The sequence below is a fragment of the Notolepis coatsorum genome (assembly GCF_963971535.1).
Source record: "Notolepis coatsorum genome assembly, chromosome: 5".
Classification (NCBI taxonomy): domain Eukaryota; kingdom Metazoa; phylum Chordata; class Actinopteri; order Aulopiformes; family Paralepididae; genus Notolepis; species Notolepis coatsorum.
This window is the reverse complement of record NC_140169.1, coordinates 37291149-37306217: the sequence shown is the minus strand read 5'-3', so window position 1 is coordinate 37306217 and position 15069 is coordinate 37291149. Positions and strand designations below refer to the sequence as shown.

The 15069-nt window shown below is 44.2% G+C and overlaps 1 pseudogene across 1 annotated transcript in view; it reads right to left on the bottom strand.

Moving 5' to 3' along the window:
- LOC311228151 (receptor-type tyrosine-protein phosphatase-like N) overlaps positions 1–15069 on the bottom strand; it is a 159506-nt pseudogene that overhangs the window by 137715 nt on the left and 6722 nt on the right. The window lies entirely within an intron of this gene.

Genomic DNA, 15069 nt, shown 5'->3' with positions numbered 1-15069 from the left:
GACGATTTTCATAGAATGCTCCAGAATGAGCTGTTTTTTATATCAAAACGGGGGCTTTTCTAACTGCTCTGAAACGGCAACGACGCGATAAAAAAACAATCTGCCTTCACAGCACTGTCTGGAAAATTGTCTTTGATAATGCGATGGGCAGATTAGACACATAGCCATAATCTAAAACATAGATTAGGCAATATTAACGTTAACATTGGCGCGGATGGTGGCATTCAAGCGGTAAAATGGAAAACCAGGCGTGGCACTGAAAGAGTTAAAGGTAGAACCATTTACCCCTTTTACTATACTTGGTGCCCTGGCCCTACCGCTGAAGCGCTCAAGAATTTTTTTTTTCCTTCTCTCGGCTAATCGGCGTCTGGGAGATCGGGATCATCATCGACAGAATCCTGAAGATCTGCGTAAGAGGTGAGTGGATACAGGCCGTGATGAGTGAAAAAGTGGGGCGTTCAGTTCGAACCAGGGGTTGTGGGGGAGCTCTGCAATGACCTCATGACACTCTCGCCGGAACGGAGGAACCGTCGGGGAGAGAGATGATGGCGTAGCAGGGTGGCCTGTAGCTGTTCCGCAACCGTTACTACTTCCGGGGTAAGCCTGATTGGCCCCGACAGGCACATGACCCGCCGCGGCCACGCCCCGCGGCAGCCCCAGGAGCAAGCGCGCTACTGCTGGAGTTCGCTTCACCTTTCACATCGCTGCCGTTGGCGAAAGCAGGATTGGTCCTGCAGACAGGGAATACTATCCTCGAGTTAATGTATTTATACAAATGGAAGTATTGATTTCGCCATAACGAATCATTAAAAATATATACCGTTAACTGGAATATGTTAGTTTCACACATATGTTGGACTATGTAATTGGTTTGTCATGATAAACCAATAAAAATAACCGCGAATTATCCTATAGCCCTAGTTATGTACATTTCAACAAAGTGGAGCCACAGGGGACTTCCATAACATACGCCTTCAAATCATCTTACCTTGACGATTAAAAGCCTCCACAATTTAGTAAACAGTGTTCCCATGGCTGGTGTTGATATTTTACGTTGCCAGCTTGTGATAATTTGTTGTAGCCAGCCAGCTCAATGCTATCATACCCAACTAACGTTAATGCCATTCAGAATTTATTAACATAGCTACAACAACACACAGTAACGTTGATATAATTACATGCATCATTGTTTACAAAGGACTGGACACGGACAAGTTAAAAAGCAATCAATTAATTTAATATCAGGTAGTTCGAGCTGCCGACGATCTACACAGACAACAACAAACACAGAAGTTACACAAGCAGAATACATCACATATACTTCCGGTCGGGGAATTTCAAAATAAAAGAGCGACGTCGAAAAGCACCGTAAATATGTTTATTTTGTACATTATCTAACGTTAACACGAACCTAAACTAACTTTAGATTAGTTTAGGTTCGTGTTAACGTTAGATAATGTACAAAATAAACGTATTTACAGTGCTTTTAGACGTCGCTGTTTTATTTTTTGATTTTGAAATCCACCGATCGGAAGTAAAAATTATGCTTCTTTTTCTGCTTGTTATCAATGGGTTGGTTGAGAAGGGAAGTTTTATCTATCATCTATCTAGGCTGTGCGTCGATGTTGCAGAAGCATAAATGCAGAGTGTCTACAACACCGTTGTGGACGATGTTGATGTTGTGGTGCAGTTGCTTTGAAGTTTCTGTAGCATGCAGAGGCCTTTATTAGTCTCACTCGAGTGAGGAAGACCGCTGGTTCTCCAACATACAGCGGTGTGCTCTTCAGAATGTACCGCTGGTTCTCCAACATACAGCGGTGTGCTCTTCAGAATGTACCGGGAGAAATGTTTACTGTACCCCGCAGACATAATAAGCATATAAGCAGTGCTTACTAACGTTATTAGTTACGTTATTTCTGACCGAATTAGTCATTCATTTGTCTGCTTTCGCCAACGGCAGCGATGTGAAAGGCGAAGCGAACTCCAGCAGTAGCGTGCTTGCTCCTGGGGCTGCCGCGGGGCGTGGCCGCGGCGGGTCACGTGCCTGTCGGGGCCAATCAGGCCTACCCCGGAAGTAGGAACGGTTGCGGAACAGCTACAGGCAGCAGGGTGCGTGACGATTCACAGATCATATCGGCATGTTTCAATTTAAAAACGGGGTTGTCTAGGACGGCACTCGAAAATTGATGAAACTGGGCTGCGTTTGCGAATGGCTCTTGATCATGGCTAAATTCGTCTTGCGTTTGGGAAGCTCGGTAGAATGCACACTGAATTGCACACGGGCGGTGTTTTTTTTTCAGGGGTGTATGGTACGTTGGATATTTTTTCCGTGATCTATACGGTGGGTGAATTATGGAAGTGTGCGATTTCTGCGTAAACGCCAGACCTCCGCTTACTACCGTATCTCAAACGTCGGCAACGAACGCAAATGGTATTTTCAGGCTCTGGTTCACGACCGTACAGGTCGCGGAATCAGATGGATGTGTAACGAAGGCGTCGATATGGTGGTGTTCGTCACGGGTCGCGGGATAATAACGTAGTAGGTGAAATGAGCATAGAGGGGGCCCTTCCGAGGCTGAACGCGTACAGCTTTTGAGAATATCACCCAGTTTAGCCGAATATTACGCGATTTTCTCTGGGGGTATAAAGCTTTTCTAGCCATAATCGATCTGTTGTTAAGGGTTGGTTAGGAGGATGCGGATTTGCCTGTTAACCCGTGAGAAGGTTGATTTCAGAAGGCAAAGGCCGGCGGAGATCCGATTAGAACGTGTTTAGCTTGGGCGCTCATTTCTATACGTTACGCCGTGGCAAAAATTACAATATGCTCTTAGCAACAAATCGTTTCATTATATTGTTTACAATGTAAATGTTCATTGCATGTATTGTGTACTAACGCTCTTAAGCGCGGTAAAAATGAGTGCGGCAAAACTATTGAAAATAGTAACAATGTGTGATACTGCTAAAGTTAGAGCTAGGATAACACTGTGGCTAACGCCCGAGCTATCGACTAGCTAAAAGGTCAAGCTAGTCTTTCGAAAATGGAAGACAACAGACACTTTGAACCGGAAGTCGTTCTAAGCAATTTGAGTATGAAATGTTTTTATATTTTTAATCTGTGAAAATAAGCGCTTGCGTTGAATTAAAGTCCAGTTAATGGGTGACGTCGTTGTAACACTGCCGTGGTCTACTATAGGTGCTCGGTGAACGGAATAAGATTGCCGTTTACGCTCGTAGCCGTTGTTAGGCTAGGCTAGGCTATGATGCTAAGCTATGCTGCAAGCTAACGGGCGGTAATGGGAGCTAATATAGGCTACTGGGGCTATTGTTACTGGATGACGGCCGCTGCAGCATGGCTCGCGGTGGCTAAGGCTACCTAGCTACGTGCTACATGCTGCTCGGCGTGGCTCGCGGTGGCTAAGGCTACCTAGCTACGTGCTACATGCTGCTCTGCGTGGCTTGCGGTGGCTAAGGCTACCTAGCTACGTGCTGCATGCTGCTCTGCATGGCTCGCGGTGGCTAAGGCTACCTAGCTACGTGCTGCTGGGACTGTTCAAATGCTGGATGTTGAGAATGAGTGATATTGTTGTGTGACTGATATATCATTAATGTTAATGCGTAGTGTGAATTGCAGTATGGTTGTGTACTTTTGATGTTGTTTGGCAATATAATTATGGTTAAGGCTAGTTGGTAGGCCGTAAAAGAGGCTCGCGCACGCGCACTAGGTTGTGAGTGAAATATGTGTGGTGTGTGAAGGTTGTGTTCAGTGTGGATGGTATGTGGTTAAAAGTGCACTAGGGGGCGGTAGAGCCTTGTCTTAGGCTCCCGTCCTGGTTTAGATTACATTCTTCAAGTATGAGGTCATTTGGTATGGGGTCGAGCCTCTTATAATACAATAACTATATTGCAGTGATAATAGTTTCGGCCAAGAAGGTGACATATGGACATAGAATCTCTTTCTTCCTTCCTCCCTCCCTTCTCCCCCTCCTCTCTCCCTCCCTCCTTTTCCCTCTCCCCCTCCCTCCCTTCTCCCTCCCTCCTTTCTCCCTCCCTCCCTTCTCCCCCCTCCTCTCTATCGCCCTCCCTCCTTTCCCATCTCCCCCCCCCTTTTTCTTTTTTTACCTCTCCCTCCCTCCCCCCTCCCCCCTCCCCCTCCTCTTTCACTTCATGTAAACAAGGAGCGCGGCCATCTTGGGTGGGGGCGCCGTGTTTATTATCTAGGGTAGGGGCGCGGGGCGTCCATTTTGAGGGATTTAATTTTTTTCTAGGTGGTGTTTGTTTGGGATTGCAGTAGGGTGCGGCAGAGGCCATGTTTAGGTTTCCATTCAGAGCTGCTTTGGTTTTTGTATTATCATACGCACAGGATGTTTTTTCTTTTAAGGGTTAATTTGTTAGTAAGGTTAGATTGTTAAGCAGTGGTAGTGTTGGTAGTGTAGTTTAGTCTAGTGGTGGGATGTAGGGGGTGGTGGGATCCGGGCCCCCCTCCTCTCTCACTCTATCTCTCTCTTTCTCTTTTTATCTCTCTCTTTTTCTCCCTTGTCATGGGGATGACGTTGATGTCTGAGTTTACTTGCTGTTTTGGGGGTCGACTGCAGTGTTATGTTGTTGATATGAGGGCGATGTAATAGGGGGAGTGGAGGTTTAGTTTAAGTACAAATGAGGTGGCACAGGTGTGCATTTGGGAGTACAATGTAGTACGACTCACTCGTTTTCTTATCCCTCCTTCTCCTTCTCACTCTCCCTCGTTATTAATTTGGTTCAGTGGGCCTGGTGGCTCATGCAGGTTAGACTTGTTTGTTTGTTTATTGATATTTCCTGTTTATGTACTGGATTAAGTGGTGGTCGATAGATTAAATGTAGTTCTGGGGTTAAGGGGACATAGTGTGTATTTTTTGTGTTTGGACCAGGTTGCTGAGCCCTCCCTCTCATAGTGGGGATTGTGTTTTCCTATTCAGGTGCCATTCTTCTCAGTTTTTAGCTTGGGTTTGTATGTTATTTTTGTAGGGGTAGATGTAGTGGCGGTTACGTTTGCGAAAGCATTGGGCTTTAAGCCATATTGTGTATGATTGTTTCTGTTCGGGTTTGAGTGGACGTGGTTGTTTTGATTTACATTGTTCCCCCCTAGCCCGTGTAGATTTTTTTCCTCCCTTCCCGTCCTGTGTCCTTAGCGTAGGTCCTAGCTTTTTCCCTAGCTTCTTTCCTAGCTCCTCTCCCCTTGATGATCATAGGTGCTCCCTCCCTCCCTCCTCCTTCCCTCCCTCCTCCTTCCCTCCCTGACACGGTGGTGCAGGAGGGTGTGAAGGGGGGCCGTGCTGGGGTGGGCGTCCCGTTGATGCCGGGATGTCGGGGTACCGTTCTGTGATCTGGGTGGTAGGCATTTTGGGTTGGGGAATGATAAGGCCAGGGGGTGCGGAGGGTGTGACATGGGGGACGTGCCTGTGGCTGTATGCATTGTTGGTTCAGTGGTAGGATTCTTGCCTGCCGCGGTTGTGTGTGTGTGTATAGTTTTTTCCTGGTGAGTTGATTCTAGTTCGGGCTTAGGCGAACAAGGTGTGTGATTTTTTCATTTCAGCAGGGTACCGGCTCCCAACTCCCCCACTGAGGTATCAGGGGGTCGAGGGGTACATTTGGGTACGGGGTTAGGCTTTGTGTCGTATTGTATGTGGGACTTATGGTGGTGGTGTATGTTGTTATGGTTTTAAATCTGAGATGCTGTGTGGACGCTGGCCGGTTTAGGGGCAGCGGTAGATGGAGGTTGTGTGAATTTTGAATATCCTTGCGGGGAGCCCGGGGATTCTCTTTCAGGTTGCAAACTGGGAGGGGATGCCTTGGGCTGCGGATGGCAGACCTGTGGGATATCATTGGTCTGCAGGGGATTTCATTAGGAGTGGTGTCTGCACCTGTGATTTATAAGACAGGTGTGGGACGCTACGCCGAGCACGAGGTTTCAGTAATATGAGTCACTGCAGGTTTATTTTTTTCCTCGTGAGATGATGGCGGTTGACGTTTAACACCTGAGGTTAAGGTGTTAAAAAGGGGGTATGTGTATTAATTATGAGTAATTATGTGAATACTGTGATGTAAAATGTGATGTAAGATAAGAATACATATTAGGCTTTCTCAGATAGAAATAAATACAGCAACACATAGAAGCTAATGTTAGAATTAAATCTACACAGTCATTTAAAGGGTAATAGGATTTAGAATATTTTATGAGAAAAGAATTACAAATTCATTAAGGCGAAGAAGACATTTTAATCAACTAAATTACCATATCCAGCACAAATGTTTAGAAATGATAGGCTGTAAAACTAATTCTGATTGTTCAAAGGAAAGGACCATCAACGTACCAAAGAACGGGAGAGGTTGATGTACAATGGGTATTCCGCAGAGTCGTGCGAGAGGATACACGACAAAATGATTGGAAGATCCAGTTTTCCAGATTGGACAAAGGACAAAACGCAGCTAAGGCTGTCGTTATGATTCAAATAAATTGCACTAACTCTCTCTAAAGTGGTATTAGTATAGAGATGCCCGACATTTCCATGCTTAAAGATAATGATGGATTGTGAAAGGGAAATGCCACTGCTAATTAAGTGTATGTTTTTTTTCTTTCTTTCTCCACAGTTGCTCGGGGCGGACTGAGACAGTGCTGACGATTCCAATTCCAACTGGGGAAACAATTGATTGTTGAAGTCTGGGTATAAGTATAATAAGCGTCTTATCAATTCCTGTCGGCACCAGTAAAATCTGAAAGTGTGAAGTGAATTTTAACTCAAGTTTGTAAAGATAGTTTAAAACACAGAGAAACTTGTTTTTCCAAACGGTAATAATATGAGTGCATGAGCGAGTGAATGGTTAATATAGAGCAAATTCACCAACTTTGATAGAAGAAAATAGAAGTAAATAGAATAACAAAAACGAGAGTTGTCAATAAGTCTATTTCAATAACCCGGAGTGTAAAAAATAGAAGCAATATAGAAATGGCCAACAATAGTCAAGCCAATAGTGGGGAAATGCCAATAACCTCTGCAGACACTTCACTGACCGCATTGAGCAGTGACATTAACCTGATTGATTTAAATATGATTGATTTCCCTCATGTGACGAGCGGGTCAGAAGGACTTGGAATGTTAAACTTGCCTCCAACACAGGGGGGTCCGGCGCAAGGACCGCAACAAAGTCCGAGGAGACCACCCTGGCAGTCACCGGGACAAGGTGGAAACAGAAGAGGTGGAGCGAATGGATCCAGACCTCAGCCAGGGTCAATAGAGTGCTGGCCGTGCGGAAATTTCCGACATATGTCTAGGGACTGTGACCAGGAATATCGACCCCGAGGAGAAGGGTATCGTCCTCAAGCCAGAGGAAGTGGTCCTCAATGGAATAACAGACGAAGAGGCGGCTACGGGCAAAACCAGGGTCGGTATCAAGAACAGTGTCCACAGCCCACAAGCCCCCCCTGTCTAGAACCCCTCCAACCCCAGAGCCGGAATGAGAGGCAGGGCTCAGAGACGGGAAGTCAGACCGCCAGCGCCGAGATGGAGGAAGGGGGGCAGACCTACAAGCAAAGGAGAGCGTTTATAGAAGCGTTCGAGCGACATGAGGCGGTTCATCAAGACCTGATGAAGACACAGCGGGCGATTGGTCAAGCCGCACACGAGACGCAGAGATTGGAGCAAGAACTGGCTAGAAAGAATGAACTGCTGAGTGGTACAGTTTGGTATATCATGCTTTGGGCGTCAGAACTAGGCCGCCGTGATCAAGCAATGCCCTGTGCTCCGTTGCCCGGACAGGGAACTGGGCCGCGACAGGGTGGTGAAAGCCGAGGGCTGGGTGAGTTTCCAGGCCCCTCCCCACTCCAGGCTCAAAGGACGGCGGCTGAAAGGAACAGGTATGTGGCTTTCTCCCCGGAACAGGCTCAAGGGGGGCGGGCCCAAAGATGGACTGTCGGAGGAAAGAGCCATGGAGGTAATGGCAGAAAGCAAGGACAGACTCTGTGGCCGACGGACCCAGGGCCATCCGATTACAGGCGGGAGGCCCACAGGGCCCCGCAACCGAGGGAACCAGGACAGGTTTGCTGGTCCTGTGGACTGAAAGGTCATTTCCAAAGGTCATGTCTGCGGAGGCCATCGGCAGAATAGAAAAATATAGATATGTATTAAGAATAAAAATAAATTGAATAAAAAAAATAAAAAAATAAAAAATTACTGATTAGAATAAAAATAGAACAGAAGCGATATAGATAGGTTAGGGGATTAGATTATGTGTGCAAGTTACTAAAAGAATGTGTGACTAACATGGAGAAGTGGAATATGAAGTAACTGGCAGTTGCATGAGCTAATCATACTAACAACAAAATGGTGGTTAAACAGATTTTTGGAACACATAACATTAGAAAGAGTAATGACATGGCACTACTTCAGTTAGTGACCAGTAGTAAATATCCATGCTTGATCAATAAGTGGTTTGGTCAAAGGGTGGACTGCATGATTAAGAAATTAAGAAGAAGATATTGATAGACGAACATTAACAATCATGAATAATAGATATAGGAGTTTATTTCTTTTTATTTTTCTTTCCTAGTTTTTTACAAGCAATTTCTGCCTCAGGCCGGAAGTTTTCATTTTGTTTCTTCTTTTGATTTTTTTCTTTCTCTTTCTTAGTGTATACGGGGGTGGTTATGCCCCTAGATAATAGGTTGATTTTGTTTCTTAGGGTGTGGTTGAAAAATGACACGCACAATTTTGGTTATTGTTTTCATTTGTTTGGTTTGGCTAGGGAGGAGGTAGGCACTCCGAACCTCTAGCCAAAAACAGGCGGCAGTGGGCTCGCAAGAGTCTGGGCGCACGTTAAACACAAACTATAGTGCTGAGGAGTTACTGAAGGCCTCTGTGCGTAACGAGGTATGAATTAACATACCACTGTGGTACCGTCTAGTCGGCCCAGGATACGTTGCACGTAAGTTAGTGTGGGCACTGGGTGGTACGTGGACGACGGTCCACACCTAGAAGTGGGGCAGTGCGCCGGGAGGGGCACAGCACCTGCTGTGAACAGGCTAGGCTGGCGAAAACGGTCAATATTTCCATGCCCAGAGAAAGCAGGATGGGGACAAGACCGTCGGTTTCTAAACTGAGTGGCTGATAGGTACTACGGACAGTCAGCCGCTTGGGGTCCTGACTTGATGACGGACTATGAGGTCACTATCGACTGGGTCGCCAGCCGGTCAGGAGAGCGTTATGGCAGGGAGACCATAAATGCACCTGGCTCAATGTACAGTCAGGCCACAGTAACCTTACTAGCCGATACAGGGTTAGTAGGCGAGTTGTGCTTCTGTGATCAGTGTTTTTGAAAAGAAAATGCTGGGAAGCAGAGGGATGAGGGGTGTCAATTCAGAGGAATCTGGATTGTCTCTCCTAAGATTGGAAAGGGACCCAGCCTAAAACTGCACCTGAAGGTAAGATAAGGGGACTTCTTCCGTTCATGAGAGGAGACCTTAGCCTGGAAGTGGAGACCTGCATCTCTGTTGGGGGAGAGGGGCCGGCGTCGGGCAAGGCAGCCAAGGCTGGTTGTACCGTCGTAGCGGACTACCTAAGCCTTACGGGGAGAGGTGCATCTGAGTAGGGGAAGGAGTGCATCCGAACGGGAGGAGGGTACTCTTAACTGGAAGGAGGTTAAAAGGGTCAAAGCGTTTTTAGGTAGTTTTGTAAAGTTAAAAAGTTATGGTATCTGTACGGTGTACGACCAGTTTGATTGAGAAGTTAATAGCAGGTATACGTGGGTATAGAAACCCACGACGGGGGACTGTAGTATCCTTCCCTGCTCAAACTGTCCAACTATTATGGAAATATGGGTATGTTTGTTGAATCTTGAGTCCCAAAGGGCAACGGCTCCGGAAAAAGGTTGGACTTGGTAAAGGACCAGTGCACACGCATTTTAGAATAGTCTGTATATTCTCCCTAACATAGATTATTAAAATAAAGGTGCTCTAAACTAGGGATAAGTATAAAATGGACTTCTAATGTCAGCACAGATAATAAAAGGGTTGGACAAAACTCACCATGAGACTGAAAGGTTAATGGCTAAATACTGTGCGGCCTGTTTTCTCTGGAGGACCATGACGGGGGGGGAATACAGTCTTAAGATGACTAAACTTCCCCCTTTTCTGTAAACATTCAAACAATAGCCTTTTGGAGCCCCAGCCAACTGATTTGTAAAGAAAGGCCTTAGTTGGGGGTGGGGATGCGGAAAGCTTCCAAGCTTCTATTCAAACCAATAAATATCACCTCCATGAGAACAGTTGTGGCTGTGTTGATCTTATCATCCCACACAATGGGCCTGTCAACAAACACCCAGTCCTGGGCCCCGTTCCATGTACGTGGTTCAACTAAGTCGATCAACATGTCCATTATCCAGCTTCAGTTAACCCGATGTTCGAAGCCGGGATTTTCCTGTTTCACAAACCTGGATTCAGTCTCGTTAACTCAAGCCAGACTTGAGAGTCAGGCTAGATGCGCGCTCCCGTTTTAGGTGGAAAGCCAGCACGTATCGATGGCAGAGACCCTGATTCTCAACGGCATTGATTGATTAATTGATTTAAGACTTTATTGACAGATTGCAATAGGCTCAATCGCCTCGCCGACAAGTTAAATGCGTTATCTATAGGCTAATTCTAAGTCCATCATTACCTCAATCAATCAGATTATATTTCTTTAAACTTGCCTGCTGGATTGAATAATCAAATGAGATCTTGCTAGCGAAAATAACTAGTTAACTGTTATACAGAATTACGAGACGGCTTTCTTGCCCATTGATTGATGTATAGTCAATCTTTTACTTATCTACTCTGTGGTGTAACGGGTTGTTCTTTTGACTTCCACACGGACGACCCGGGTTCAAGACCGGGGTCCTTCTTTTTGCAATATAGGAATAATTCAATTTGGTGCACGTTGAGAGCTATATAAAGAATGACATCCTCAATGCATGTAGATTTATAATATTTTAACTTAAAACCAGGCTACTTTGGCGTATAATCATTAATATTATATTCAAAAAAATCATATTGGAAACTCCGGGATTAGAACCCGGGTCGCAAGATTGGGAGTCTTGAGCACTACCGCTGGGCCACTGTGCCAGATGGGATAAATTCATTGTTTATACATTAATGAACGAGAGACCCGTGTTTAGAATATTCCTTATTTTGAATGACGTTTTATTTCTTTATCCTCATTCATTCATGTGACGTCAACGGCTCATTCAATTTCTCAAATCCGTCAAACAGCGCATCTCATCAGACATCTTAATCCCAGTTACAATTAAAATAACCACATTTTTGTGTACATCGCACGAGCGAGCGCCACCGTCGCCACGGTATATATAACGTGCATTATTTAGGACAAAGTGAATTTAATATCAGCATTTTGGGTCTATTTTACATTTCAAAAGCCCCCTCTGGAAGAATGGAGCACAAAAACGTAATTCAGAATGGTATAATGCAGATCGTAGACTGTGGGAATAGTTTCAGGAAACGAGCTGTCACTTCTTTGCGGGGGCGTGGCTCTGCGTGATCGGGCTAACTTGAACTTGAACTCTGCTTTCGAGCAGGCTCAAACTTTTGGATATGTTGTCATGGTGATTTGGGAAATCCACGTACATGAAATCGGAAAGTCAGGCTAACACAGTTATCCAGCTAAAGTTATCCGGCTAACTCGGTTATCCCGGTACATGGAACGGGGCCCTGGTGACTGATAAGGCCAACTATAAAACAGAAAAATGCTCTAAAAAACAGCCTCCAGACTAGGAGGTTTAGAAACACCAAGTTGCTATCTACTTCAAAGAGCCATCTGGTGTCATAGTGGGGACAGAATCTATTCTTAAAGTTCCTCCTGTTTGCCTGTAACAGAGGAACAACCATTTGGTCAAAGTTGGAAAACAACAACCAGAAAACTAATATTACGCAAGGATGCAACATAGAATCAATCTGTTTACAATATTGAACTGATCAAATCAAGACTAAACAGGACATTATTAACTATAGTTAAAGTTGAGTTAAGCAAGGTATATGGTTTAAAATAGGTTTAGAATTTGGTAAACAAGTGTAATTTATTTAGAAGCATCAAACTAACTTCAAAGATATTAACCTAGAATACATAAAGTAAAACAGCTTGTCTTAAAACCAACAATAGGTATAAATCTATGTTTAGGACAGACTAAATTAGATGTATAATCAAAATAAGCATTAATCTTTGATTGATAAATTGATAAATCTAATGCCAGATACATTTAAACACTAAACTAGAGAACTACAACTTGTAGCTCTAAACAAGGAACAGCCTGCCTTGCAAGATTTACATCTAGCCAAATAAGGTAATATCTGACGTCAGACCTGGTTCAAAATGGCTGACGTGAAGCTTTAGCCAATCAGGAAGGAGAGCTCCACCCCCTGACGAATCGGGTCGTCGTTCTCACAGGGGCGGGATTTAAGGTTTAAAATAGAATGCAACATAGACAGAGGGAGGAAGCTTCTGGAAACATTCTACCCACAGGAGGACGACGACCGGAAGACACGAGGAAGAAGCTTTTGGAGACGAGAAACCGGATCTCTTTGTTGTCACCAGGCAACAGAGAAAATCAACAACGCCAGACGAGATTCGACCATCGGGCCTACATTGACCATTCTTTAATCTACTTTTTGATTAGTCTGATATAAGTGGTCGGTGGCATAGTACCTTGAGTACACTTATATCATTGCACATACTCATATTTTTCATTTTGAACCAGATTCAGCTGTTGTTCACTACTTGATTCTGCCAATAAAAGCGGATTTTTACAGTAGCTCAATTCTCAGCTTCCTCATTGATGCTTCCTACTCTCGCCGCCGTTATAACAAGACCGTGCTGGTCTTTATAAGTAGAAGGGGTTTTAACAGACGTACAAAAAACAACGCAGGGTACAAAATACATCTGGTTCTTAAAGGTAGAACCATTTACCCCTTTTACTATACGCGGTCCATGGAACCACCTGTAATTTGTATTGATTGAAGCAATAGATGACGATGCAGCCTTCCTGGCGAACGATCTGTCGTCCTTCTTTTTCTTTATCCGGGTCACAAGGCACCACTGTAACGGATGTTCTGTGTGTAGGTCTGGCTAACACACGTGTTCTCTGCGTTGTGTTCTGGGCGTGACTTGATGTGATGAATCACAGCAACCAATGGACAACAGTTTAGTCATTTATTTCTGGTGCTCTTCAATGGAGAGCCACCTGTATCAAAATGGTGGTTGAAATACCACAAGGGAACAGCGTCACATCTACAATTCCAAGTCAAATCTTTCACGTTGGGTGCTTATTGCAAATTGAATCAAAACCATTACATGGACCGCATGGCTTAACCACATCTCACATAGTAATTCAACATACTAATCTTATTAGCAATGCATGAAACGTGAATGACAAATTAAACAATAGATCGACATCTTAAAACACACATACCTGTATCAAAATGGTGGTTGAAATACCACAAGGGAACAGCGTCACATTTACAATTCCAAGTCAAGTCTGTTGACAGAGAACAATGAATTGACTATGTGACCAACGGCGAAATACACCGGCTAAAACATCCAATTGTGCATCTAAACTAACCACACCATTCATCACAACACTATCAAGTTAACATTATCATTTGTTAACATTCAATTCTTATTCAGAATATATATACACATAATAATACATAAAGTGCTGCATGCTACAATAGTCAACGTACCTTTCATGTTGGGTGCTTGTTGCAAACTGAACCCAAACCGGAAAAGGTTACCTCTAACACCGCGCTAATAATTGAACCGGAAGGCAAAGCTCTTGAACGTGAACTTTCTCAAAGTGACGGTTCAAATAAAAGTGTCTTTGGTATAAATAAATCATAACATTTGTAAACATAGGATTTGGTGACATTTCAAACCTTCATAATAATAATAAAACAATGTTCATTTGACACTTGTTACACTTAAACAAATGTATTTTAATAACAAATACAATAATCAATCATAATGAAAACAAATTAAATAATACAAATTAAAGTGCAAGTTTAAATGTAAAGATAATGTGCAAATAATGTTTTAAAAGTAGCAGCCTCTGCCCCAGCACTGCGGTTCTGATGGGGCTGTTAACCTGGTCCAAGAGGGTGACGTGGATCCACTCACTAGGCTCCACCATCTCCAACAGCTGTAAGGGGAGAGGAGGATGAGTCAGATCAGACAGACTTCTAGGTCTTTTGTTTGCTGTGTGTGAGTGAGAGGAGCTGTGTGTGTGTGTGTATGTGTGTGTGTCTTACTCTGATCTCCTGCAGGGGAACACACCATTTACAAATGACAGCGTCCATAAAGGAACACGTGATTTCATTGCTATAGCAAACTTATAAATGATCAGATATAAGATAGCTAGCACTATCCCTGTCTCTGCAGTCTTAGCCCAAAAAGTTAAACTTTTTTCAAATGAGAAAAAAAAGCAGCCTAGTCTAGACCATGGCGCTATATAGACAGTGGACGTTGGCACTAGCTATCTTAACTTACCTAATTAATACTCCAGTCTGCAAAAATACGACACTTGGTGGTAATTCACGGAGCTGTAAACACAGATAGCCTAGCCAAGCTCTAGTGTGCTCGAGTCTAGTAGGCTGTAAGCTTGGCACTGTTTAACGTTAGCTAACATTACATATAGCTCGTTGGTGGACACGCAGCCTCAACAACCTATTAACTGAAATAGCGCTCGCTTAGCAAGCATTATCCATGAGACGTTCTGTTTTCCAACATGTAAGCTAAAACATACCCATGATCCGAGTAGCTGTCATCACGGTTCCAGGGTGCTTGCTCGTGCATCACTGCTTTCTTCTTCTTTGTCGTTAGTACACAGAATGCAGTCATGGCAGACAAGGGAAATAATACTGCCCCAGCACTTCCTGTAGTGCATTTGCGCAGTTTTGAATGAGCGTTACCGGCTCTCTGATTGTTTTTATACGACACATCAACACTAAAATTCTGCGGCAACGGATTTTTATGATCGACGTTGTCGATTATGTCGACG